General features: G+C 38.6%; 1 protein-coding gene across 3 annotated transcripts in view; it reads right to left on the reverse strand.

Annotated features, from left to right (window-relative positions):
- Nucleotides 1–27,429, reverse strand: part of JAKMIP2 (janus kinase and microtubule interacting protein 2) — a 188,569-nt gene that overhangs the window by 65,681 nt on the left and 95,459 nt on the right. The gene's annotated exons all lie outside the window — the stretch shown is intronic.

The following is a 27,429-nucleotide window of genomic DNA, read 5'->3' on the forward strand; positions in this document are numbered from 1 at the left end:
TGAGAAAACTCACATATATACAGTTAACAGTATCTCCTCTAGTTTGTTCTCTAGATGTTGCTGGTCCCCAAGGCTTTGTCCAGGTTTTCTCTACTGGCCCCATCTATAGGTTTTATGACCCCCTGTGTTATATTCATAGCCCTGACCATCTCCCAAACCCCAGACTTATATACTCAACTCCTTCTACCAAATCCACCCAGATATCCTATTGGTATTTCAAACCTAACCCAACAAATACAGATGCCCTTTTTGAACTAGTCCCTCAAAAACCTTATCCTCCCCAAGTTTTCTCATATCAATAAATGGCATGATCACATGTCCAGTTGTTTCAGATCTTAGCTTAGAAGTCATCCTTTCTTTTTTTTATCCCCTATTTACCTTATCCAGTCTGCTAGGAAGTCTGGTTTCTTTTACCTATAAAATATGACTCACTTTATAGTCAACTTCTATCAGACCTTTATAGTGTTGTCACAACACAGAGGAAAAAGCCATTTGGGAAAAGCTTCCTAGCCATATTGTTGTCTTGAATGAAGAATAGGCTTTTCATTTTCTCATTTTTCCCCCATGCAAACAAACCTTTATTAGCATCTACAATTTACCTGCTATAGTAAACAGTGCTGAGGGCTCAGAGATATATCATATAGCCCTGGAGGAGCTCACAGCTGATTGGCTTCATCAGTTAGAGTTGCAGCAGAAAAACGTAATCCTGATCAACTGAGAATTTAATAATGGGACTATCTACCAAAGGGTGAGCAAAGCTAAGGAAGCCTAAAAGGGCTGCGGAGGTATATATCAACTTTAAAAGGAATGAGCCATCTCAAAATGGCTCTATGTAGGTTAAAAGGGTAAGTGAAAGACAGGTATGTCCCACAAACATGTCTTGTCTTGAAGCTTAAAGTGACTGAGATTTATCGGTTAGTTTGTTTAGCATCATCAGTTGGAGGGGTCTCTCCCTTGTACCTGAATGAAACCATACTCTGTTAACCTTTCCAACATAACCTCAAGAATTCTGACCTCAGTGATCCTTAATTTCCTCTCATCATTGTGCTACCTGCAGACATCACTGTGATGAATCTTCCAATACTTTCCACCGTGGTTGACTCCATGGTATGTGTTGAAGTGCATGTATATTGTGTGGGCCTGGGACTCTCTTCTCTTTCGAGCTAGCCCTCTTCAACTACGCCTCAGCCCAGTAGATGTCCCAACTTTTGGAAGCCAGACGATCACCACTCCAGATTCCCTGAGCCAAGAATGGGCTGTTCCAATTGGAGATACTCAAATGGGGGCTACCAGGTGGCTCAGTTGTAAAGAATCCACCTGACAATGCAGGAAACTCAGGAGATGTGGGTTCAATTCCTGGGTCAGGAAGATACCCTGGAGGAGAAAATGACAACCCACTCCAGTATTCTTGCCTAGAAAGCTCCATGGATAGAGGAGCCTGGCAGGCTACAGCCCACAGGGTCGCAAAGAATTGGACATGACTAAGTGACTAAACAACAACAATAACATACTCAAACGACAGAGGCAGAAGCTTGAGAGAAACTTTGGAGTCACACAATTGATGTATGTAGAGAAGGTTGTAAAACTAGGAGAAAAAACTCCAGGGTTAGATTGTACAGGCTCTTGCATAATCGATGATTAAATTTAATTTAAAACGATTTCATTACATAGAAATGGAGAAACATGGCAGTATGTGAATATAAGTGTAATAATAATAATAACTTACACTGACCAATTGCTATAAGCCCATCATTGAATTCAGCACTTAAAGTACTGCTCAATTCTAATGCACACTAAAGATGGAGGTGGGGGGAATAAAACTATTTACAGAAAGATTAAGTAACTTGCCTAGGATGACTGAGTGGATTGCCAGTGGGGCTGAGATTCAAATCCAGGCAGTTTGAAACTGAGACCCAAGGTGTATACCCTGGACTACCCTGCCTCATGTTTGCATTTTAGAAAGGTAACTCTGGCAGTGTGATGGAGAATGAGTTACTAAGGAAGGAGAGAGACTGGAAGCAGGAAATCAGTGAGTTTGCTTCAATGGTCCAGGCGACAGATAATGCAGTTCTAAACGGGGCCACGGCCAAGGGGATGAAAAAGGAAGTGGCAACTCTGACACTGGAGACTTTGATGGAATCACATCCTACCTTTATACATTACATTCTTCTCTCCTGTTGTAAATAACGAGAACCAGGTCTCTGTCATTGCTTGCAGCAAAAATGTGAGAAGCAACAGCCATATTTTACATTTTAATTTTCAATTCTTTCCCCAAAATATAAAATATGTGCCTGACTTAATACATTTTTAGTCTGGAAATTATTGTGAACTTAAGTCCCATAAGAGCTGGATAAAAGAATAGGATTAATAAATTAGACATGTTCAGGAGAGAAAAAAACGTCATAGGAAGTTGAGGATGGGATCAACTTATAGACATCTACCTTAATGTAAATTGCTGTTCATATAAGTATGGCCCTATATAACCCTCTACTGGAGGGCAATTTTCCAAAGTCTTTTCCAGTTGTGATGAGTGCCTGGAAGTCTTGTGATTCTCATACGTAATTTCACTAAAATGTTTCTGTTGCTTTGTGCTCCCCCTTCCCCTTTTTGGACAGTTTTATTGAGATATAATTCACATATCATAAAACTCATCTGTTTTTTAGCATATTCACAAGACTGCAAAACCAGTACCATAGTTGATTTTAGTACTTTTCATCATGCCAAAGAGAAAGCCCATACTTGTTAGTAGTCATTTCCCATTCCCACCAAACTCTCCCAGCCCAGGCAGTCATTAACCTACTTTTTGTCTCTATAGATTTGTCTATTCTGGATATTTGTGTAAGCAGAATCATAAAATATGTGGGTTTTTTTTTTTTTTAGTAACTGGCTTCTTCTACTTTAAAAGATTCATCCATAATATAGCCTGTATCAATATTTTATTTCTTCTTATTGCTGAATAACATTCCATTGCATAACTAAAACTAGATTTTATTTATTCCTCTGTCAGTTGATGGGCACTTGTGCTGCCTTTGCTTAAGCAGTTTGAGGTCAACCTTCCAGAGAGGCTGCCACATGCAGAGAGACACAGCCTCTCAAAGGAGTGTGCTCCAGAGCACAACGGAGAGATTGAAGACATCCCTGCAGACGCGTGGAATGTTTCTGGACCACCCTCAGAGCCTCTGCCATTGATAACATCTGATGCAACAGAAGATCTGGAGGAGGGACAGAAGTATTGTTCAATGATGGGCCGATCTGATCATGAAGGAGGGGGAGATGGCTTCTCCACTTCAAACCATTTGAAGGCATTTTAAATGAGCCCTAGGTTTCCAGCTTTTAGCTGCTGATGGCAATGCTGGCCCCAGGTATCATTGTGAGATATCAAAGGTGAAAATTTTAGCTTATACTCTGGTCCTACCCTGTCATTAATCAGGTACCTCCCATAGCCACCAAGGCTAAGTTTCCTTGTAACCAAGTTTCAGATAAAGATATCGGAAAATTTAGAGACAGGCTCCTATGAGCAGTTGCATTTTAAAATAAGGATCACTGCTTGAGAGCAAACCTTAATGAAGGAATATATTGTCAATGGAAGAGTTATGGCCATCATTCATTCATTCATTCACTCACTCCATAGACATTTATTGAGGAGGAAATACAGTGTAGTGTTTGAGAGTAAAGCTTCCCAAATTTTTGGTCTGGTTTTATTAAAATCTATTGGAGAACTTTAGTGATTGGAACTCCACTCTGGAGATTCTGATATAGTAGTTGCTGGGTGATTCTGATGCACAGGAATCTTTGAGAACTCCTGGTTAAGAGTTATGGACTATGGAGTCAGACAGACTTAATTTTAAATTTCACCTGTGTAGTAGATATGGATCTTGGATAAATCATTAGTTCTCTGGTTCTCAATATCCCTCATCTCCAAAATGGGGGCGAGAGGTGCAGGAATATGTAGAACTATGGCATTGGATTGTTTGACAATTACATGAAAGAATGTAAAAGATGCTCTCACACAGCTCATGATGCATGAGAGGTAACATTTATTGGGTGTTTTCAATTTCAACTATTGGTTAAGGTGGTGGAAACAAAATAGCCAATAGGTGCTTTTCTCAAGATGCTTAATTTGAATAAAAATGACAGGGGATATTAAAAATAATGATAATTTAAGTGCCACACTTATGGAAGGCCTCAAATATTAAAAAGCCATTCTTATTCTTGGTCCTCTACAGACTTATTTAGGCATTGGTACAAAACCCCTGAGAAAGAAACCACAGAGAGGGGGAGAGTGACAATAACATAAGTAGATGAAACTTTTTCTTTCCTCCCCATGGTTTTTCCTCAGGTACCACTTCTGAAGAGTAAAAGTGGGACGCAGCATTTGAAATAATCTTGGGATCATCTGCTCACAGCTTTAGCCTTTTTATGTTTTTTAGAGTTTAGGGAACCTCAATATCTATTTTTTATAACAAGATGTCCAGATTTTAAAATGCCCATTCAGCTGATTAGGACAGATGTAGTACATATACGCAATGGAATACTACTCAGCCATAAAAATAATGAAACAATGCCATTTACAGCAACATGGATGGACCTAGAGATTATCACAAGTAGAGTAAGTCAGAAAGAGAAAGGCAAATACCAATATGATATCACTTGTATGTCAAATCTAAAATATGACAAAAACAGACTCACAGACATAGGGAACAGATTTGTGATTGCCAAGGGGAGGTGTAGGGAGAGATGGATTGAGAGTTTGGAATTACCATAAGCAAGCTATTATATATAAAATGGATAAATGACAAGGACCCACTTTGTAGCACAGGGAAATATATTCAATATCCTGTGATAAACCATAATGGAAAATGATGTATAACTGAATCCCTCTGTACAACAGAAATTAACACAACATTGTAAATCAACTATATTTCAATAAAAATGGATTTTTAAAAATCTCTATTTGGAGCATCATTGTTTTTAAAAACACACATTTCAAGATTAAAATCAAGAAATTGGAAACATTTATTGATATTAAATCAGTTCATCAATACTTAAATATGTTGAATCTGTGCTATTTCTCTTTGGTTATAATCCTGGTGACACAGTCTGTCCAAGAAAATAAAAATATCCTAGAAATCCCAATATGATGTCCAACTACATTTTCTATTGTCTCTCACATCCTAAAATACCACATAATTCTTTATCAGAAATGTGGTCAAGAAAGCATGGCCACTATTTATTGAGCACTGTTCTTGGTTTTTCATAGATGCAAACAATTGCAAGGATCATTCATTCCCACCTGCCAGTGGCTTCTGGATGGTATGGGGAGGCAAACATCTATCGAGAGGAAACAAATTCTAGAAAGCAGTGAATGATACAGTTGGTAAATGCTACGGGAGCAGCTTAGAGCAGACTTCAAAAGCATGAAGACAACAGAGAAGGTGAGCTGAGCCTGATGATGAAGGTGAGCAGACAAGAATGATGCTGATGTTGAATACTGCTGCCTAATTTACTGAGTTCTGACTCTGGGCCAGGCACTGTGCTTAGGTACACTCATCTTAGGTACAGGAATTTATCCCAGTCAACCTCTTCAGATATTTATTCTTATTACTTTTTTATAGGTAAGAAAACTGAGGCTTAGAGAAGTTATTTAACTTGAAAAAATTTACACACCTAATGAAATGGCAAAGCTGCAACTCAAACACACATCTGTCAATCTCCAAAGCCTCTTAGCTATTATAATACGTACTTGAAGAAAGGGCTGGATTCTTCTGCTCTGGTTGTGAGGAGGCTCAAGAGATGGCAAAGGCATGAAAATATCAGTGGGCACTAACAAAATAGAATTGTGGGATGTAGTGGTTAGGAGCTTGGGATCTGAAATCACACAAACTGGTTTTGAGTCACACTTCCTAGATGTCTATACTTGAGAAATTAAACTCTCCGAACTTCTGTTACTGTAAAATGAGGAAACAAATATATCTACCTCACTGAGCTCTTGCAAAGAGTAAATGAACTAAAGTGTGTAAAATGATTAAAAATTATTATCATTGTTATCATTTTTTTCCAGGACTGAACTACCCAGGAAAAGCCAGCTTAGATTTTAAGGGAAGAAGAAACAATTTATCATTCCTTTGTGCTAAAAAAGACAGACCAGGAAAGGCACAGAGATCCCTGAAAAGACTAAAGCAATTCATGCTTATGCTTTTGGCAAAATAAGATTTGCACTGGCAAGGTCAGTATTCCCAGGAGTCTTGGCTTTGCAGATGGTTCTGCCCTAAGCTATAAACTGAATAAGGTTGTTATTAATCTTAAGAGTTTCCAATAAGGCTGTTGCCTCTGAGTTATGATTTGAAAAGCAACTGTAATATAAAATTAACTAGAGTTCATGTGTATGCAACACTTCTCCATGATTAACATTTTGATACATCTACTGCACCAAAGCCTTGCTGGTTTGGCTATGCCCTTCCCCCACTTCTTTTCCAAAGATGATGTTTCAGAATTAAATGTCATAAGTATTTAAAACGGATGAGTTAAACTTACTTATTTTATTCCCAGTGACCTGCAGAGACATGTTAAGCCCTTGTTTATGCAGGAAAATACATTCATGAACTGTGCACTCATGAGTCTAGCACAGAAATTTAATATAAAGGAGGGGAACTGCTATATTTAAAATGGGTAATCAACAAGGACCGACTGTACAGCACAGGCAAACTCTGCTCAATGTTGGTACGTGGCAGCCTGGATGGGAGGAGGTATATGAATGGCTGAGTCCCTTTGCTCTCCACCTGAAAACTGTCACAACATTGTTTATTGGCTATGCCCAATATAAAATAAACAGTTTTTTTAAAAGAAGGGGACTACTATAAGTTATTCCAAACTTGGAGTTCTAGTTTCTTTTATAAAAGGAATGTGGTGGTGTCGCTATGGGGTCAAAATATTTTAACCCTTTATACATCTGTTAGAAGAAAATGAATCTGAAATGCTAACATTCAACATAGTATCAGTTAAGCATCTTTAGGACTGCAAGGTGTCAGGCTTGTATGGTTCTTTGTGTTAGTTTTTCTCTCTCCTGTTTTTCCGCCAATTTACCCTCTTTAGCACTTATAATAATAGCAATTATTTTATTACTACAAATTATTTAGTCAACACATAAATTTTTCATATGAAAGAATGTAATAGAACCAAAAATCTATTGTTCCTGATGCATTTATTTTTTAGATCTCAGGTTTAAATCTTCATATTAGAAATATACCTCCTGAAATGCAGTAAAATCATTCTCAGCACACATACAAGAGATGTCTAATCTCTTTCAGGGGGGTTCAGGAAAGCTTGGTAGAAGTGATGTCTAAATTTAACAGCAAAGCAGGTAGGAGGATCCTTCCAGAACTAATCTATTCTGCAAACTCTGCTAATGCAGTTCCTTGTTTGGCTTCCTTTCTCCTCCTCAACTCTCTGGTGAACTCCATCCTACTCATCTTTTAGGGGTCAGATCCAGTATCATCACATATCACTTTCCCTCACACCTCTGCACCATTCCCTGGGTGGAATAAATTACTCCCTCATCTGGGTTTCCATTTGTACATTAAAGACACTTCTTAGAGCATTCATCACTCTTCCTTTAATTTAATGATTCATCAATTCATAAGTATTTATGAAACATCCAGGGGGGGAGTGTCTGCTAAGCAAGAGAGACAGGGTTCCTGTTCTTCCCAGAGGAGGAATCAGCAATTTCATGCAGTCTGATAACTGCACTTTTTCCAGTGGTCATGTATAGATGTGAGAGTTGGACTGTGAAGAAGGTTGAGCACTGAAGAATTGATGCTTTTGAACTGTGGTGTTGGAGAAGACTCTTTCGAGATCCAACCAGTAGTCCATCCTAAAGGAGATCAGTCCTGGGTGTTCAATGGAAGGACTGATGCTGAAGCTGAAACTCCAATACTTTGGCCATCTGACGTGAAGAGCTGACTCACCGGAAAAGACCCTGATGCTGGGAGGGATTGGGGGCAGGAGGAGAAGGGGACGACAGAGGATGAGATGACTGGATGGCATCACCGACTCGATGGACATGAGTTTGAGTAAACTCCGGGAGTTTGTGATGGACAGGGAGGCCTGGCATGCTGCAATTCATGGGGTCGCAAAGAGTCAGACACAACTGAGCACCTGAACTGATAACTGCACACAAGATAAGAGATGGGAATCAGGAAAGACTTAGGAAAAGTAACAGAGGTCTGTAAGATGAGAAAGAGTCAGCTAGCTAAGAGAGTACAAAAAAAGCATGTTCTAGGTAGAGGGAGTACTGAGTAGGAAGGTCCAGGGGTAAATAAAGAATATAAACGATGCCCTGGAGAAAAACATAGGCAAGATCTTGGTGAAAAATATGGGAAAACTTCAAAGATGAACTTAGAGAGGTAGACAGGGAACAGTTGGTAGAAAACAGTATAGATTATGTCAAAGGGTTTGGACTTCATTCCCACAGTAATGTGTAGTCACCAGAGTTTCATACAAGTGAGTGACATCACATTTTGGTTTTAGCGACAGAGGATGAGATGGTTGGATGGCATCATCGACTCAATGGACATGAGTTTGAGAAAACTCTGAGAGATAGAGGACAGGGAAGTCTCGCATGCTTGCAGTCCATGGGGTTGCAAAGAGTCAGATACGACTGAGCGATTGAGCAACAAATAGTCCTTTGGCAATTGAGAATGGAATGGACTACAGGGGTCAACACAGACACTGAAAGAACATTTAGCAGGGGATAGCCATGACTCATTTACAGCATAGTTATTCTTCAGGTGACTGAGCCCACATGAGGGTAAAACTGCCTCACAGTACCTGTCACGAGGACCACCACGAAGTTCAGTTTAATTAACACTGGCCCAGATCCAAGGAAAACACTGAGAATGAGGAACACATTTCACAATTTCAACAAAGATGATTTATAATAGGAGTTCTTATGGAAAATTTCTTTTGCTTTGTGAAAGTGCCTGAATGACTGTTTTGATTTCAGGCAAAAGTAAAAGTTTGGTGTAACAGTTAAGTAAACAATAAAGTTAAGTAAGTTTTCATTTAAGCCATGCTCTGAGATTTCATGATCCTTGCTGCTATTCATCATATTCAAATAAAATCAAGTTTAATATCATTCAGCACTGAGTAAGTTATCTTGCATTGTACTACTGTGACTGGATTTAGAGGACTTTGAAGGATGAGTTCAGCAAAGTAAGTTACTCAATGCCATACACTCTTATATGCAGTGTTCTTTCTTTCTGGATTGAAAGTGTTTTACAGCTACTGTAGAATGAGGAGTACCAATATCACTGGACGTGGGGGAGAAATATCAAGCCAGCAGGAAATCACTGAGTTTTCAAGGTCAAACAGAGAAACTTCTGCCTAAAGTAGGCACTTGCTTCATCTGTACAGTATTAAAAAAAAAAAAAAACTGGTATGCAAAATTAAAGAAAAATACCCAGATCACTAGAGGGAGTGAGCTTCAGAGAAAGTGTATTTATAACTGAGAGCAAGCCTATTTATACCTTATGCTATCGTTTCCTTGGTGACTGCTCTCAAAGGCCACAAATTTAAAAAAAACTATCATAAAAGCACCTGTGCAAAGTATCAAACATGAGCAGAAATTTCTGTATATAGGATAAGAAATGAATAACCTGCTATTTAAAAAGAGACAGGACAATTTCTGTATTAAGATTTATTCAGACTAATATTACTTGAGTAAAAGCATGTAAAGTTTGAATATAATAAATTTGAGATATACAGTACAGTTCTGTTATAATATCTTCCCTATGTTATAATATGGTATCATGTATCAATAGTATAATAAACTACAGAATAGAGAAATGATTGTTTTTTTTATCATTTAGATTCCTATTTTGAGTTCTGTTCCTGAGGTCAATATCTAACTACATTTTTAAAATTGGTAAGATCTTGGAAGCAAGACAGTGAAGTTGGCTAATGGAAATTAGTCAATCTAGCCCCAATGTGTAGCCATATGCTATAGGTAAATCACTGTAAACACAGATCAGCAACTATTTCTTGAACCATAACCATGTGCAAGCTATTATATTAACAATGAAGACAGTACAATATGTATCTGTCAAGCAAGGCTGCATATGCCACGTGCCAAAGGAATAAACACGTGCACACACACACACACACACACAGGCGCAGGAGAATAAAAGGGACAGCAGCACGGGGGCAAGGACTATGTCTGTCTGGCTCCTTGTTGAATCTCAGTGCTGAGTACAGTGGTGCCAGGCACAAAATAGACTCTGAATAAATATTTCTGCTTAAATAAATGACTTCACCAGAAGAAAAGGCTTTATGATGCGGCTGGAACATGAAGGAGGAATAGGAGGGATTAAGAAAAGGCAGAAAGGTAGGACAAGTGAAGGAATAAATTGCAGACTACAATATCTGGTCTGGAAGGTTTATTCTGGGGAACAAATGAATGCAAAGGGATGGTGAATCATGATGTCTTGACGGCCTAGATACTGATTTTGCATTTTGTTAAAAACTTATTAAGAATCTGAGAAATATTTTTAAGAGAAGAGGCATGATACAATTAAAAAAAAAGATTAATCTTGTCATTATATGTAAGGCAGAATGAAGTAAAGTAACTAGAGGTTAGAGGTCCAGATATGGATCCATTATCAATGTTCAGATACAAAGAGATGAAGTTTGGATTAGGATGGAAGAATAGAAGTGCCTTTTTCTTTCCTATGCAAAGAAAGGAAAGATGGGGAAGATGGGAAAAGTTCTTTCCCATCATCATTTTCTTCATCATCATGCAATGCCTTCTCTTTATTGAGCATTTAGTATGTGCCAACGGTAAGGAGTCTGCCTGCAATGCAGGAGACTCAGGTTCAATCCTTTGGTCAGGTAGATCCCCTGGAGAAGAGAACAGCAACCCACTCGAGTATTCTTGCCTGGAGAATCCCATGGACAGAGGAGCCTGGAGGGCTAAAGTCCATAGGGTCGCAAAGAGTTGGACACAGCTGACTGACTAACACTTTCACTTTTAAAGTGCTTTACAATGCAGTGTTTTACATGCATCCTTCCATTTCAGACTTAAAACAGGACCATGAGATATTCATATTTATTGTTCCTTATTTATAGATGAGAGAATTGAGGTGATAGGAGGTCAAGCTTCTCACTCAAAGTCACAGAGCTAGATAGGTGACATGGTCAAGACGTATTTGAGCCTGGAGTTTCTTATGGACTGAAACCACTACACCTCTCTCCAGCTGATCTGTGATGTGTGAAGAGTCCCCACAGTGCTGATTGCTGAGAAGCAGTGAGAGAGAGAAGGGGAGGTTGAAGATGACACCCAATCCCTGTGCATGGGATGTCAGAAGAATGTCAGTATCATCAACAGACTCATTGGGATGAAAGGAACCACACGTGTACCCAAATATGCAGGTGTGCTGTTCTAAGTCTCGTCAGTTGTGTCCAACTCTTTGTGACCACATGGACTGTAGCCCGCCAATCTCCTCTGTCCATGAGATCCTCCAGGCAAGAATACTGGAGTGGATTGCCATGCCCTCTTCCAGGGGATCTTCCTGACTCAGGGATTGAACCTGCGTCTCTCACGCTTTCTGCATTGACAGGTGGGCTCTTTACCACTGTGCCACCTAGTAAGTCCCGTGCTTAGATAGAACAAGAGCTAATATTTTCAGGTCCTTGGTATAACCCAGGCACTATGCTAAATGATACTCATTTTCTTGTTTAATCCACAACATTATAAGTATTACAGAAAAAGAAAAAGAATCTCAGAAAAGAACTATGAATTGTGTGATATTATATAGGTAGTAAAAAGGCAAGTTAGGACACAACACAGACAGTCACATCCCAGAGCCTATAAATCCAGCAATGATTCTGTAGCAGAAACACTCCAGTTTGTTTTTAGAGAAATCACACTTGAGGGACAGCAGTACTGTCTTTTCACTACTGATTGGTTGATTGACTTATCTATCTTTAAAATTTACTACACAACTTCTTTGAAAACAATTTCTAAGCACTTTATAGAAACAATAGACTTCAACAAAATAAGATTTAAGACATTTAAAATTAAGTAAATAGTACTTGTGTTAAAGTGTTAGTCACTTAGTGGTATCAGACTCCTTTTGATCCCATGGACTGTAGCCTGCCAGGCTCCTCTGTCCATGGGATTGTCCAGGCAAGAATACTGGAGTGGGTGGCCATTCCCTTCTCCAAGGGATCTTCCTGACCCAAAGACTGAACAGGGTCTCCTGCATTGCAGGCAGATTCTTTACCATCCGAGCCACTTGCATACACATACATAAAGATAGGTGCTCAAAAGGCAATAGTTTAAGTAAATAGTAATGATGTATACATACATAGAGACTGATGTTCAAATGGCAATAGTTTTCTTTGTGTGGTACATGGTAAGAGGTCTTAATTTAGACTTAAGTATGGTTTTTCTTCTTATTATTATTAATTGCTTTACTATACAATTAGTTGTATGTTCAATTACACAATATAATATTTATTGCATACTTAATATAATCCAAATGAAATAATATTCCTGAGGAAAAAACAAAGAAGAATTCAGTGAGGAAAGTGCAGCAAAGAGAAATTAAGGGTAAATAACCAGCTGAAGCTAGGGGTGAAGCTGGAATACATTGTCATGCTTTCAACACACATCATTGAAAGCTGGAATTAATTCAAGCATAGAGATCTCATTTCTAAATCTGAAATGCTTCAAACTCAAATGCCCCCTCCTTTCCACTGAAGAGATAACCAGCCATTAGGCACTAAGAGTCACAGCACAATTTTCCACTCTGCAAATCCTGACAATGGTAATCAAACAGAAGGCGAACAAACTGTACGTAGGGCCCTCTCTTGTGAAGAACTCTTTAAACTCATGAAGTCTTAATGTTATTCTTCCAAAATATGGACTATTATAGGAGGAAGTGTAATTTATCATTGACTTAATAACAAAGTTATTTTTACCCCATATTAAACTCTGCAGCATATTAACAGTATCTAAGTACTTAGAAATTTAAGCAAGATAATTTCACATGTAAGCAATTTACATCTGAGAAACACACTTTTTCCCAGTATTTTCTTTGGCTTACTACCTACCCCATGGCACAGAAAGGAGCTAAAATTTCTCACTTAACATTTCAAAGTATTTCAATATACGACTTTGTTAGGAAAAGCAAACTCAACGCGCAAATTGTTTTTCTGCACACAGACCCACAAGGAAGGTTCTGAGATATAGTATTTCCTCTCTGTATGGTAAGCAATCTTTGATATTTTAAATCCTTGGAGTGCTGGCCTATAATATTCTAGGTCATCATAGATTTTGTACAGATAATTATTATAGTTCATCCACTTACTCACTTCATGCTGTGACAGATGAGTACTACTAAGACTACTAACCATCCTTCTCCTCATTACTGCTGGCCGTTTAACTAGGCTGGCTACTGTGCTAGGCTATTTACATGCATTTTATTTTTAATGCTCTGAGGTGGGTGCAGAAGTCATCTAGCCCAGCCTCAAATGTGTGACTTATTAATTCTCTTTACAACTCTCCCCACTGGGAGGGACTGCCATGTGGATAATGAGCTGCAGGCTTGAAAATGTAACGAGCTATAGGAGGAAAGCCGGGCACTGCCAGAGCGCAGAGAAGGAGATCTAATTCCCTGGGGAGGGCCAGCACTGCCAACAGAAGGGACGGCTGCGCAGAGTCTGGAAAGATGACAGAGGATTTGTCATGTGGTTGAAGAAGTGAGGAAGAGCTGAATAAATGTCATACGAGAAGATTTAGTAAGAATTACAGATATGCCAAGATTATTGCTTAACTGGAGTTAGGGGGAGGATGGAGGGGGAAGAGAGAATTTGGAAAGGGCTCATTTTTGTCTCTTTACTGAGTTCACCTCTATTCTTATACCTCATTAAAACATTAAATTTTGGGGAGAAGGGTTCCACATGCTAAGCTGTAGACTAAAAAACTGTTTAACAATAATTCTATTGAAATCTTTCTACAGGTCAAGCACAGTATGACCATTGCACATATAGTCTCTCTCTAAAACACACTCATGATGTTGATATAATTTTCCCATTACACAAGAGGAGAAATTAAAAACTGAAAATTTGCCCAACTGTACAAAGTTTGTATGTCTATACCATTCATTGACTCAGTTGTTTCTCTAGAACCTACAATGTGTCTGACAGAATTTAAAATTAGGTCAGCCTGATTCAACAACACTCATTGTAACTAATACACAGCACTTGTCTTTCCTTCAGAATCAGAAAGGGAATTTTTTTTTCCTTTTCTATAACTATTATTAGCTTTAAAATTCTCAAATGAATCAAAAACAAGTCCCGCTCTATAGAAATCAAAACATAAGGCTGCAAACACATTTCTTACCCAGAGCATTTAAAAGATTTAACAGGCGGTTGTGTATCATTATTGCAGCAATGCACGGAGCCCTGACTGAAGTAGTCACTTAGGGCTTTTCACAGATAAATCTCATTTTTCAGGGCGCTTATAACCTAGCAGTTAACATTTTTCCTGTGTGAAATAGGCTAAGACAAGGGAGTACTTTACTCCTGGCAAACAGGGCGCACAAAGTAGCTATTAAGTCTTAAATGATCACATGAGATAAGTAATTAAATAAGATGATATTGGAAGCCTGAATCTAGGGCTGTGGTTGAAAAACTTCTTATAATGTTGATCTGATTACTTCAGACAGAATCTGACAAGAAACAACCAATGGTAGTAATCAGTAATATTTCCCTTGTATTCATTCAGATGGACTAACGGTGACTTAGTGAAGATGAATGACTGACCTTCATTCAGCTCTGAGCTGGCAAGTACTGACGGGGGAAGATTTATTCCAAGATGTTTGACTGCAGAGCCCATGTCTTCACTCTATGATTCAGGCCTCCCTTGGAGGGCGGTAGTGAAAATTCCACAGAATAACGCAGGTGAAGTGTTTAGCAATGTATACATCAAGTAAGAGCTCTTTCTAAAAGTTGGTTTCTTCAACAAATGTCTATTGAACACATAATAGCTGCTGAACACTGGTCTTGGCACAGAGTAAATAAATGAAAACAGACACATGTCTCCAGGTCATGGAGGTAATGTATTAGCTGGGAGAGACACACAATAAGCATAATAAGTAAGTACTCTGCTAGATTATGACAAAGTTTTATGGGAAACAATAAAAGCACGGAAGGTGATGGGAAGTGTTCAGGTGGGTTGTGACTTTAGGTAACAGAAAGCCTAGACAAGCAGGTGCTATCTGGCTGAAGACTGGATGGGGTGAGCCACTCAGACGCCTGGGCAGAAGTGTTTCAGGAGTGCAGAGCAAGTACAGGAGCTCTGCAGTGGGCACAGACATCCAAGTTCCAGGAACTGCGGGAGGCCAGCCGGGCTGGAGGGGATGAGCAGACTAGGCCAGCAGCCAAGTTGAGCGCCAGCATTAATGGGAGGGCAGTGTGTACAAACCACACTGTACTTTTTAGGCCATTTTACATCGACTTGGGCTTTTACTCAGAGTGAGGTCCCACTGTAGGATTTGACAGGAGGGGTGCCCTCATCTGACTTCAGTTTTTAGCATCTCACTGACTCCAGTGGTTAGAGGAGAAGAATTTGCATAAGAGTGGAAGTAAGGAGACTGCCTCGGAAGCCTCTGCAAAAATCTGGCTTAAAGATGGTGGTGATTTAGGTCAGGGTGGGAGCTGTAGAGTTTGTTAGAGGGACCAGATGTAAACTGCTGTTAATCCTTTCTAAATTGGTGTTTGCTCAAAATTACAACCAATCAGTTGCTAAGCTGAGTTGCAAAGTCACACAGGGTTGACTCAAGTATTAAAGAGTGCACTATATTATTTGTCTGTGAAATTTATTAAGCTCCCACTGGACTGGGAAGATCCCCTCGAGAAGGAAATGGTAACTCACTCCAGTATTCTTGCCTGGAAAATTCCATGGACAGAGGAGCCTGGTGAGCTATAAGTCTATGGGGTTGCAAGGAATCTGAAGTGACTGAGTAAGCACCCTAAGAAATGCATTATGCTAGGCACTGCAGCTATCCCCACCACTTGGAGAGCTTAAATCTATTAAGAGGACAGTACACCACAACTATAAAGTGAAAGCAGGGACAGATTTTATTTTCTTGGGCTCCAAAATCACTGTGGACAGTGACTGCAGCCATGAAATTAAAAGATGCTTGCTCTCTGGGAAGGAAGTTATGACAAACCTAGATAGCATAATGAAAAACAGAGATATCACTTGGCTGACAAAGCTCCGTATAGGCAAAGCTATAGTTCTTCCAGTAGTCATGTACGGATGTAAGAATTGGATCACAAAGAAGGCTGAGTGCTGAAGAATTAATGCTTTCAAATTGTGGTGCTGGAAAAGACTTTTGAGAGTCCTTGGACTGCAAGTAGATCAAACCAGTCAATCCTAAAGAAAAATCAACCCTGAATGTTCATTCGAAGGACTGATGCTTAAATTGAAACTCCAATACTCTGGCCACCTGATGGGAAGAGCTGACTCATTGGAAAAGACCCTGATACTGGGAAAGATTGCAGGCAAAAGGAGAAGAGGGTGGCAGAGTATGAGATGGTTAGACAGCATCACCAACTCAATGGATAGGAATTTGAGCAAACTCTGGGAGAAAGTGAAGGACAGAGGAGACTGGTGTGCTGCAGTCTATGGGGTCGCAAGAGACAGACATGACTCAGCAACTTAACAACAACATATCTAGTCTATAAGCTAGTATGCAATAGTCATAACATACATATCTAGATATAATGACCAATGAGACTAGTTGCACTTCAAGATGTATCACTGAGTCAAAAAATCAAGATGAATGAAACACAAAGTATAATTTTTAATAAACACACACATACACTTCTATGTGCACATGTATGCATATGAAATCACAACACATTTTGGAAAGATATGGGTGAAGGGTTCCACCTTGTTTAGGAATCAACATGGCTTCCGATGGAATTCCTTGGCCATTCAATGTTCAGGACTCTGTGCTCTCACTGCTGAGAGCCTGGGTTTAATCCCTGGTTGGGGAAGTAAAATCGCACAAGCCATGTGGTATGGCCAACCCCCACAAAAAGAACAAACAAAGACAAAAAGGTGTCCTACATGCTTCACATCATTTACTCCAAACCTTCTGGGCAAGTCACTCAACCCCTCCCTTCTCAAATGTGGGTTAGTCTGCAGGCCATTCCCCAGAGCTGTGTGGCAGTGTGGCCACTGCAAGAAACACTGTGTCATCCTCTGTGTGACAAGCCCCACCCTGGCGACAGCTCAGACAATGACATGCTTTAATCTGTCTCTGGGAAAGCTGAGACCCTCAGAGTGGACAGGTCAATCCTGGGTGAAAAAAAATCTCTTCTGTTTCTTTCCTGTCTCCTAGGATTTTCTGGGGGCGGGGGGGTTGGGGGTGACTGAAGCCTCCTTCTGGCCTCTTTTCTCTCACTCCTTTGTCACCATCTTCTGGCCCAGTGCTTCACTCCACTCAGCCTTCCCAAGAAGATAAACATGATGAACCACTCCTGCCAACATGCTAGCAGATAGTTTGTGTTTACAGACACTCCCATCCCCCATACATGAGTGTTATTTTGAAAAGGGGTTTAGGAGATGCAAGCATTGAGGGAGATTTTATAGGAGAAAGCTAGTGTTACCCATAAACCACTGTACATAAACTCAGTTATCAAAATGATTAATATTAACTCTCATTTATTCCTTTGTTTGCTTTTCCTACTGTTCTTTTCCCCTTGCAGTTAATCTTTAATGTATATAAATCTTTATCTATCTCTATTTAATTTTGAATATCTATTCTTTCTTTCCTTTCCCCTTAACATATTCGTTAGTTTTATTTTCATTGCTTTATTCCCCAACTGGCACCTTGCTTTAGTTTTGTTTTACAGTTTGTGCTTTAGTTAGTTTTGTTCTGTTAGATATAATTTTTGGTTTCCCTTGTTCACTGGGTCGATCTGTTGTACTCTATTTTTGTTGGACTGTTCTGATTTTGCTTATGGGTGTATATGTATATGTGTACATTCTATTATTTTAATTATTATTTGCCTGATATTGTAATTGCCATTTGTCTGGGGTTCACCTTTGGTTTCTCATTTTTGGATATTTGTTTTAATCTCACTTAACACCATAACAAACCACTTGTTGAATCTTCATTCCTGACTAGAGGTCAAGCCCTGAACCTTTGGAGTGGGAGCACTGACCTAGACTACCAGAGAACTAACCCTAGGGAGTTTTAAATAGTGAGAACTCACACAAGGGAAACCACCTGAATAGAAGACCCCACATCACCCAACCACCAGTAGCACCCTGTGCGGGATGCCTCATCTAAACAACAAACAAAACAAAAATACAAACCCAATCATCAGCAGACAGGATTACCACCTCACTCAGCCTTGCCCATCAGAGGAAAAACAAACAAAAACTCAGCACAAATCTCACCCTATAGGAAGCTTACACAAACCACTGGACCAACCTTAGGAGGGCAGAATCCAAAAGGAAGAAAAAATTCAACCTTGAAGCCTGGGAAAAGGAGACCTCAAACACAATAGGTTAAAAAAAATAATGAAAAGGCAGAGAAATACTACACAAATGAAGGAACAAACTAGAAACACAGAAGCCCAAATAAATGAAGAGGAAATAGGCAAACTACCTGAAAAAGAAATCAGAATAATGATAGTAAAGATGATCAAAAACCTTGAAAACAGAATGGAGAAAATGCGAGAATCAATTAACAAAGACCTAGAAGAATTAAAGAATAAACATAGAGACAAACAGCACGATTACTTAAATTAAAAATACTCTAGAAGGAATCAATAGCAGAATATCTGAAGCAGAAGAATGAATCAGTGAGCTGGAAGATAAAATGGTGGCAATAACTTCTGAAGAGCAGAATAAAGTAAAAAGAATGAAAAGAACTGAGGATAGTCTCAGACCTCTGGGACAATATCAAATGCACCAACATTCGAATTATAGGAGTCCCAGAAGAAGAGAAAAAGAAAGGGTATGAGAAAATTTTTGAAGAGATAATAGTTGAAAATTTCCCCAACATGGAAAAGGAAATAGTTAATCAAGTCCAAGAGGCACAAAGAGTCCCATATAGGATAAACCAAGGAGAAGCACACCAAGACACATATTAACCAAACTAACAAAGACTAAACACAAAGAAAGAATATTAAAAGCAGCAAGGGAAAAGCAACAAGTAACATACAAGGGAAACCCCACACGTTTAACAGCTGATCTTTCAGCAGAAACTCTGCAGGCCAGAAGGGAATGGCAGGATATATTTAAAGTACTGAAAGGGGAAAATCTACAACCAAGATCGCTATACCTGGCAAGGATCTCATTCAAAATTGATGTAGAAAACAAAAGCTTTTCAGGAAAACAAAAGTTAAGAGAAGTGAGTACCATCAAACCAACTTTACAACAAATATTAAAGGGACTTATATAGTCAAGAAATACAAGAGAAAGAAAAAGAGCTACAAAATCAACCCCAAACAATTAAGAAAATGTCAATAGTAACATATATATCAATAATTATTTTAAATGTAAATGGATTAAATGCTCCAACCAAAAGACACAGACTGGCTGAATAGATGCAAAAACAAGACCCATACACATGCTGTCTACAAGAAACTCACTTCAGACCTCAACACATATAGACTAAAAGTGAGAGGATGGAAAAATATATTTCATGCAAATGGAAAGCAAAAGAAAGCTGGAGTAGCAATCCTCATATCAGACAAAATAGATCTTAAAATAAAGAAGATTACAAGAGATAAGGAAGGACACTACATAATGATCAAGGGATCAATCCAAAAGGAAGACATATCAATTGTAAATATCTATGCACCCAACAGAGGAGCACCTCAATACATAAGATAAACACTAACAGACATAAAAGGAGAAATTAACAGTAACACTTAATAGTAGGAGACTTTAACAGCTCACTCACACCAATGGACAAATCATCAAAACAGAAAATTAATAAGGAAACACAGGTCTTAAATGATACATTAGATGAGATGGTATCTCATTGGTATCTTCAGGACATTCCATCCAAAGGCAGAAGAATACACCTTCTTCTCAAGTGCAACATGGAACATGGATCGGACAGGACATTCCATCCAAATGCAGAAGAATACACCTTCTTCTCAAGTGCAACATTCTCCAGGATAGACCACATCTTGGGTCACAAATCAAACCTTAGTAAACTTAAGAAAATTGAAATCGTATCAAGCATCTTTTTCAACCACAATGCTATGAGACCAGATATCAATTATAAGAAAAAACTGTAAGAAACACAAACACATGGAGATTAAACAACACATTTCTAAATAACTAACAGGCTATTGAAGAAATCAAAAGGGAAATAAAAAAATTTCTAGAAACAAATGACAATGAAAACATGACAACTCAAAATCTATGGGATGCAGCAAAAGCAGTTCTAAGAGGGAAGTTTATAGCAATACAATCCTACCTCAAGAAACAAGAAAAACATTGAATAGACAACCTAACTTTTATACCTAAAACAACTGGAAAAAGAAGAACAAAATTCTTCCCCCCACCCCCACCAAAAAAGTAGAAGGAAAGAAATCATAAAGAAATAAATGAAAAAGAAATGAAAGAAACAATATTAAAGATTAATAAAACTAAAAGCTGGTTCTTTGAGAAGATAAACAAAATTGACAAACATTCAGCCAGACTCATCAAGAAAAATAGAGAGAAGAATCAAATCAACCAAATTAGAAATGAAAAAGGAGAGGTTACAACAGACAGTGCAGAAATACAAAGGATTATAAGAGACTATTATGAACAACTATATGACAATAAAATGGATAACCTGGAAGAAATGCACAGATTCTTAGAAAAGTTTAATCTTCCAAGACTGAACCAAGAAGAAATAGAAATTATGAACAACCCAATTACAAGCACTGAAATTGAAGCTTTGATCAAGAATCTCCCAAAAAACAAAAGCCCAGGACCAGATAGCATCACAGGAGAATTCTATCAAACATCTAGAGAAGAGTTAATGCCTATACTTCTAAAACTCTTTCAAAAAACTGCAGAGGAAGGAACACTTCCAAACTTATTCTATAAGGCTACCATCACCCTGATACCAAAACAAGACAAAGACAACACACAAAAAGAAAACTACAGGCCAATATCACTGATGAACATGGATGCAAAAATCCTCAACAAAATTTTAGCAAACAGAATTCAGCAACACATCAAGAAGCTCATACACCATGATCAAGTTGGGTTTATTCCAGGGATGCAAGGATTCTTCAATATATGCAAATCAATCAATGTGATATACCATATTAACAAACTGAATGATAAAAACCATATAATAATCTCAATAGATGAAGAAAAAGCCTCTGACAAAATTCAGCAGCCATTTATGATTAAAATTCTTCAAAAAATGGGCATAGAAGGAAACTACCTCAACATAGTAAAGGCCATATATGATAAGCCTACAGCAAACATTATTCTGTAATGTATAATAGTGAAATACTGAAGTGAAATAGTAAAAAACTAAAAGCATTCCCCCTAAGATCAGGAACAAGACAGGGTATCCACTTTCACCACTATTAGTCAACATAGTTCTGGAAGTCCTACCTATAGCATTCAGAGAATAAAAATAAAGTGAATCCAGATGGGAAAAAAGAAGTAAAGCTCTGACTGTTTGCCGATAACATGATACTGTACATAGAAAACTCTAAAGATAGTATCACCTTACTTATAGTTTCCTTTGTTGTGCAAAAGCTTCTAAGTTTCATTAGGTCCCATTTGTTTATTTTTGCTTTTATTTCCAATATTCTGGGAGGTGGGTCATAGAGGATCTTGCTGTGATTTATGTCGGAGAGTGTTTTGCCTATGTTCTCCTCTAGGAGTTTTATAGTTTCTGGTCTTACATTTAGATCTTTAATCCATTTGGAGTTTATTTTTGTGTATGGTGTTAGAAAGTGTTCTAGTTTCATTCTTTTACAAGTGGTTGACCAGTTTTCCCAGCACCACTTGTTAAAGAGGTTGTCTTTTTTCCATTGTATATCCTTGCCTCCTTTGTCGAAGATAAGGTGTCCATAGGTTCGTGGATTTATCTCTGGGCTTTCTATTCTGTTCCATTGATATATATTTCTGTCTTTGTGCCAGTACCATACTGTCTTGATGACTGTGGCTTTGTAGTAGAGTCTGAAGTCAGGCAGGTTGATTCCTCCAGTTCCATTCTTCTTTCTCAAGATTACTTTGGCTATTCGAGGTTTTTTGTATTTCCATACAAATTGTGAAATTATTTGTTCTAGTTCTGTGAAAAATACCGTTGGTAGCTTGATAGGGATTGCATTGAATCTACAGGTTGCTTTGGGTACAATAGCCATTTTGACAATATTATATATAAAGATAGTATCAGAAAATTACTAGAACTAATCAGTGAATTTAGCAAATTTGCAGGATACAAAATCAATACACAGAAATCATTTGGATTTCCATACAATAACAATGAAAAAACAGAAAGAGAAATTAAAGAATCAATCCCATTCACCATTGCAACAAAAAGAATTAAGTATCTTGGAATAAACCTACCTAAGGAGACAAAAGAACTGTACATGGAAAATTACAAGACGCTAATGAAAGAAATCAAAGATGACATAAGCAGATGGAGAGATATTCTATATTCCTGGGTAGGAAGAATCAATATTGTGAAAATGACTATACTACCAAACATAATCTGCAGATTCAATGTGATCCCTATCAAATTACCAATGGCATTTTTCACAGTACTAGAACAAAATGTTCACAATTCATATGGAAACACAAAAGACCCCAAATTGCCAAAGCAGTCTTGAGAAAAGAACGGAGCTGGAGGAATCAACTTTCCTGACTTCAGATTAACTACAAAGCTACGGTCATCACGACGGTATGGCACTGGCTCAGAAACAGAAATACAGACTAGTAGAACAAGATAGAAGCCCCAGAAAAAAACCCATGCACCTATGGGTACCTTATTTTTGACAAAGGAAGCAAGAATATACAATGAAGCAAAGAAAGCCTCTTCAATAAATGGTACTGGGAAAACTGGGCAGCTACATGTAAAAGAAAGAAATTAGGACACTTCCTAACACCATACACAAAGATAAACTCAAAATGGATTAAAGACCTAAATGTAAGACCAGAAACTATAAAACTCTTAGAGGAAAACATAGGCAGAACACTCAGTGACATAAATCAAAGCAAGACACTCTATGACCCACCTCCTAGAGTAACAGAAATAAAAAGAAAAGTAAAACAAGTGGGACCTGATTAAACTTAAAAGCTTTTGAACAGCAAAGGAAACTGTAAGCAAGGTGAAACAGCAACCCTTAGCATGGGAGAAAATAACAGTAAATGAAACAACTGACAAAGGATTAATTTCCAAAATATACAAGGAGCTCATACAACTCAATGCCAGGGAAACAAACAACCCAATCAGAAAGTGGTAAAAAGACCTAAACAGACATTTCTCCAAAGAAGACATACAGATGGCTAACAAACACATAAAAAGTTGCTCAACATTGTTCATTATTAGAGAAATGCAAGTTAAAACTATAATGAGATATCACCTCACACCAGTCAGAATAGCCATTATCAAAAAGTCTACAAACAATAAATGCTGGAGAGGATGTGGAGAAATGGGAATGCTCTTGCACTGTTGGTGGGAATGCAAATTGATACAGTCACTATGGAAGATGGTATAGAGATTCCTTAAAAAACTAGGAATAAAACAAACATATGACCCACTGATCCCCCTCCTAGGCAAATACCCTGAGGAAACCAAACTTGAAAAAGACACATGTATTCCATTGTTAATTGCAGCATGATTTACAATGGCTGGAACATGGAAGCAACCTAGATGTCCATTGACAAATGAACGGATAAAGAAGTTGTGGTACATATACACAATGGAAAATTACTCAGCCATAAAAAGGAACGCATTTGAGTCAGTTCTGATGAGATGGATGAACCTAGGACCTATAATACAGAGTGAAGTGAGTCAGAAAGAGAAAGATAAATATCGTATTCTAACACATATATACGAAATCGAGAAGAATGGTACTGAAGAACTTATTGACAGGGCAACAATGGAGAAACAGACATAGAGAATAGACTATGGGCATGGGGAGAGGGGAGGAGAGGGTGAGACATATGGAAAGAGTAACATGGAAACTCACATTACCATATGTAAAATAGCGAATGGGAATTTGCTGTTTGGCTCAGGAAACTCAAACAAGGCTCTGTATCAACCTAGAGGGGTGGGATGGGGAGGGAGATGGGAGGGAGGCTCAAAAGGGAGGGGATATATGTATACCTATGGCTGAGTCATGTTGAGGTTTGACAGATAACAACAAAATTCTGTAAAGCAATTATCCTTCAATTAAAAAAAAAAAAGAAAAACTCTCGACCTTCTCCACTGTACACAGATTAAATGTTACTGTTATTATTAACCTTCTCACCTCCTCCATGGTATACAGACTAGGAAATGCTATTAATAAACCCCCCTTTCTCCAGCCCTGCTCATTCTGTCACTGGGAAGATATTTGCATGAACTGCGCTAGGCTTAAAAGGCCAAGGACTTTTAATTGTCCTTGTTCCTGGCACTGCCTAGCATTCTTTCTTTTTCTCTTCTTCTTCTTCTTCTTCTTTTTTTTTTTTTTTTTTTACAAGTTTATAAGCTTACAAAGTGCTTGAACATGCTTTATTTCATTTAACTTCACAATGAGACTCTGAGATAGATACTATGCTCCCCACTTTACAGATGACAACACTGAGGCTAGGAAGCATGAAGTTGGTGCTACAAAGCTGGGATGTAACCTGAGTTGTCCTCTTCTAAACTCTGTGTTCCTGTATCACAACCCAAGCCAAGGCTTTCTCTCCTACAGCCTCTCCCAGAAGAGGGGAGTGTTTTCCCTCTTTCTGCTCAAGGATACTGGAGGCACTGATTGAACAAGAATGTGCAGGGGAAGGAGCACTGGAACTGCAGAAAAGATGGCCAGGCTGGGACTGTTCACACCTGTGGGAGGGGACTCCGCCTGGGAGGCTGTGTGCACCTGTGCCTCTTGAGTGAGGCACTGAGTCAGAAGATGGTGACAAAGGAGGGAGAGAAAAGAGGCCAGAAGGAGGCTCTCGTCACCCTCAAACCCCCTGTACATACACCTGTTTCTGTGTCCTTCTCTCAAGTAGAATTCTTCTTCTCCAAATAGAAAGCCCCTTCCTGCATTAGGGGCTTTACACCTCCATTCCCTCTGTTAAGGTCCTCTCTTCTTTAGAGTCTAATGATATCAAGTCAAATGTAACTGACTCAAGGATGCTGCTGTAGGTTGAATTGTGCTCCCTAAGAAAGATATCAGTTCAGTTCAGTCACTCAGTTGTGTCTGACTCTTTGTGACCCCATGAATTGCAGCCCACCAGGCCTCCCTGTCCATCACCAACTCCCGGAGTTTACCCAAACTCATATCCATCGAGTCAGTGATGCCATCCAGCCATCTTATCCTCTGTCGTCCCCTTCTCCTCCTGCCCCCAATCCCTCCCAGCATCAGGGTCTTTTCCAATGAGACAAGTCTCCGCATGAGGTGGCCAAAGTATTGGAGTTTCAGCTTCAGCATCAGTCTTTCCAATGAACACCCAGGACTGATCTCCTTTAGGATGGACTGGTTGGATCTCCTTGCAGTCCAAGAAAGATATAGTCAAGTCCAAATGCCCCAGTACCTATGACTATGACCTTTCTTATGAAATAGCATCACTGCAGATGTAATCAATGAGGTCATGCGGGATTAGGGTGAGCCCAATTCAAGGACTAATGTCCTTTTTAAGAAAAGAAAAATTTACCCACAAACACACACATGCATACAAAGGAGAGAAGTCCTGGACAATGGAAGCTGAGACTGGTATGACTCCTCTACAAGCTAAGGAACCCCAAGTATTGGCAGCAACCCCCTGAAACTAGAGGAGACAGAGCCTCCAGAAAGAGCCAACTCTACTGATAACTTGGTTTCTGATTGCTGGCCCCTAGAACTGTAGGAGGATACATGTCTATCATCTTTGTCACCAAGTTTGTGGCCATCACAGCTGCCTTAGGAAATTACAACAGAAGCAGTCTTGGCTTTTCCAGAACAGGCCAGGCTCATCTAGTGCAGGTTTTCACAGCATCAGCTATTTTCTTCGAAATAGAATTGTATCACAGCCTGTGGTTATATATTTGCTTGTTTGTTTTTTGATACAATATTTATACCTTACTAAAATGGAAGCCCTATGAAAACAGATAGTGTTGGGTTTTGATCACTAGTGAGGCAAAAAAAAAAAAGCCAGTAGTGACTAGCATAAAAACAGCACAGTATACAATGAACATTTTTTAAATGAAAGAAAGACTCAATAAATGGATTGAGGGTCAACTAGAAGAGAGAACGGCACTTGTAGTTTTGGCCTGGGAGTATGGAAAAAGCATCCATCTGAAAACAAAATGAAGCTCTCTATCTCCCTAACTCTCTCTTATTTTGCTCTCTCAATCTTCATCTGATTTCTTGCTTTTGTCAAGTTAGATTCACAACATTTGTCTTTTTAAAAGTCTGTGGGGACTGATAAGACTGACAAAATAGTTCATGATAACAGGGAAAACTGTCAACATCAACACTGATGATAAATACAGTAAAACTGTGAAAAAATGAAAACAAGTGACTTCTTTCTGTAAGTTAGTGGATGCTTTTCTTTCACTGTCTTATTAAACAGTATAATAACAATTATTTGTACCATCAACTTTGTATACAATTGAAAATGGTAGATGATTTTGATTTAATGAAAATAGAAGTCATATACATGTTTTCCTATCCTTAGTGTTATTTATAAACATCATCACATACTCATATATCTTAAAAAGTACAGGAAAATGATGCTGCGTAATGGTTAAAGGCAAGAACTCTGCAGTTAGATTCCAAGCTTGATAACCAGCTCTAACCACTTAGTGGGTGACCTAGGACACATTACATAACTCCTCTACTTCCCAGCTTTTAATTTCTGTCTCAAAGGGCTGTTGCATAGATGAAATAAGCTAATATATGCAAAAACATAAAATAGTAATTGGCACACAGTAAAACTCAATACATTTTAGCATTATTATTACTATTAGACATCTGACAGTTGATGAGACCATGGAAAGTAGTCAATGAAATAATCTCATCTATTTATGTCATAGCTACAAGTTACAAATCATTTTCCTTGTTCATCTTCCAGAATTAAAAAGCAATGAATAAAATAGACTGGTGAATGATGCGTGGGGTTAGGGATGGCAAAGAGATTTTGCAAACACATTTCTTTGCAACAAGAAGTGCTGAAAGCTTAATTAATCTTTTTATTTTTGGCGAGGG

Source organism: Dama dama, chromosome 9 (genome assembly GCF_033118175.1).
Source record: "Dama dama isolate Ldn47 chromosome 9, ASM3311817v1, whole genome shotgun sequence".
Classification (NCBI taxonomy): Eukaryota; Metazoa; Chordata; class Mammalia; order Artiodactyla; family Cervidae; genus Dama; species Dama dama.